General features: G+C 32.2%; 1 long non-coding RNA gene across 1 annotated transcript; it reads left to right on the forward strand.

The window, feature by feature from the left end:
* Positions 1–218: 218 nt before the first annotated feature.
* On the forward strand, positions 219–2,084 carry LOC122196775 (uncharacterized). The gene is made up of 3 exons (XR_006188831.2): positions 219–988; positions 1,073–1,194; positions 1,356–2,084. It is a non-coding gene; the product is annotated as an uncharacterized LOC122196775 (long non-coding RNA).
* Positions 2,085–2,326: the final 242 nt, after the last annotated feature.

Genomic DNA, 2,326 nt, shown 5'->3' on the forward strand with positions numbered 1-2,326 from the left:
TTTTGACCTGAATCTTTTTCCTACACGTAGTTTAGGTTTTGTAGTTAAGTTTAAACTATAAAAACGTTTGGTTTGGTTAAAAATTGAATGAGTTACAAGCCCCGCAAAAAAGCGTGTCAAATCAAACCGGTTCCAAAATCGAAAACCCGCCAAAAACCGGACCTGGAACCGGAACCAGTAGAACCGCCGGGCCGGTTCGGTTTTTTATTTTGGCCGAAGCTGGTTCCCGGTTCGGGTCCGGGTCAGGCCGGTTTCGGCCGGTTCGGTCCATTTGTTCATGCCTAATGGGAAGGGTAAAAGTTGTACATACCCCATTTGGGTTTTTTCTTGCTTTCTAATTTGTTGATTAACCATTGTCTAATTTTAGTGGATGTCAAAGTGGAGTTGCAAATAAAGCTAAGTAGTCAGAAAGCTAATATTAGTAAGTGGGTTGAGTTTTTCTTTATTCCAACTTGACAATAAACTATACTTGTGGTCAAGTCTTTCTTAAATATTATATGCATTAAATTTTGCTGTCAAATTTACCTTAATTTTCGTTTATATTGTCCAACATATGACTTTTAAGTTTGCTGTAAAATGTACATGTATGAACATATTGTATTTTTTTGTGTCTTTAAAAGTGATCATGCAAACCTAAAACTTTAAGAGTCAGAGAAGATTATCATGTTATGTGCTGTGAAGAATGAAGATTACCGTTTAAAATTCTTAAAGGCAGAGCATTTTATAAGATCAATACATGTCTTTTGTTATGTTGGATTGACTAATTGTTGGCACTAACGAGGTTTTTATGTACATACAAGAGATAATTAGGTGTCTTTGCTTATGGAGTTTCAAATGGGGGGAATATAAGAGATGATCATTCACCACCTAACACCTTATCTCTCTCTCTCTCTCACACACACACATACACACACTGATGCAGTGAAGGTGAGAATCTGTATAAAGATTCGGTTTTGAGAGAAGGGGGTATGTTTGAGGTTTGATGAAGGTTTCTAACTCTCACACCCTGATTTTTCAGTTTATTTGGAATAACTTTTTAATTAGCTTATATATTTTTTGTTTTTTTTTAAAGTAGTGTATTTTGAAGAATATAAACTTAAACTTCCCAAAAAAGAGCAATAATTGCAGTTGATTCCTAGCGTTGCTTCATAGTAAAGCCATAGAACTACTAAACATTGGGATGACGACTACTAGGTAATATATGATGGTCTTGACTCTCTTTTCTTAATTATCAAAGAAACCTGTTAAGAAACTTATAAAAGATTTTAAGAATTTGGTTTCACAAGTTTACTGACTACGCATCATATTCAAAACCTAAATTGTTGATTATCTGTTTTCTTTGTTGTTGTTGGAAGTGTGCAAGAGGATATTTTGATTCTACTTCAAGACACAATTATCTCTTTGTTTCCAGGTATAATTTGTTGCAACTATTTTAGCGATGAGAAATTAGAAGTTTAATAGCACGTTCCAAACAAAAAGTACCTGTTCAATTTCAACTTTCAATGGTATGCTTTATTATAGCATCTTATTTTTATTTTTTTCAACTAGAACATTGTATATTCACTTTCTTTTCTTATTAAGGATTGCACTTTGAAACTTTTCCCAGTTTACAAAGTTATTTGTTTATATGGAATTTTACTGGATTGGAAGCTGAAAACAGGGGTAAAAGAGGAAAAAATAACCATATTTGATTGAAGTGGAGATTTAATGGTATTGTGGAAGAAAAAGCCCACCAAAAAGTCAACTACACAGAAAAGTCAACAAGGTGCTGTAAAGAGTTCTGAACCAGAAACTGCAAGAAGGCGCAGAGACTCTCTTGAAATGCATGTTTGTCTGAAAAATGACATTTTTAACCTTGAAAACTTCACTTGCTCTATGTTTTATTTGTTACTTTTCACCAACATGGTAATTTCCTATTGGCTTATATTCGACAAATTACAATGTAATTTTTTTTTCATTCCTTCCTATTACATAATTGTATTAAGATCATGCTTGACTAGGAGCATAAATTTAAGTGACTCCCAATCTCTGCTTTCTGTTGAATAATTGTACGTACCACATCACTTTTCTTTTCAAAAAATATATTATCTATTAATCTGTTCATCAAACAAGGATTATTAGCTTTTTTATTTTTGTTATTTGTATCTGTCGTATTTTAATAGTTGTATGGTTAGATAAGTTCTAAGTTTTCTATTATGATAAAGAACATTTAACTAAATCATCACTCTTTCATGGGATTCATAAACGTCTTCTTTGTGTTTGAAAAAATGATGATTTTTCTTAAAAATTTACACTATGATTATCAAAACCAAATTATCAATAATAT

This window comes from Lactuca sativa, chromosome 2, assembly GCF_002870075.4.
Source record: "Lactuca sativa cultivar Salinas chromosome 2, Lsat_Salinas_v11, whole genome shotgun sequence".
Taxonomy (NCBI): domain Eukaryota; kingdom Viridiplantae; phylum Streptophyta; class Magnoliopsida; order Asterales; family Asteraceae; genus Lactuca; species Lactuca sativa.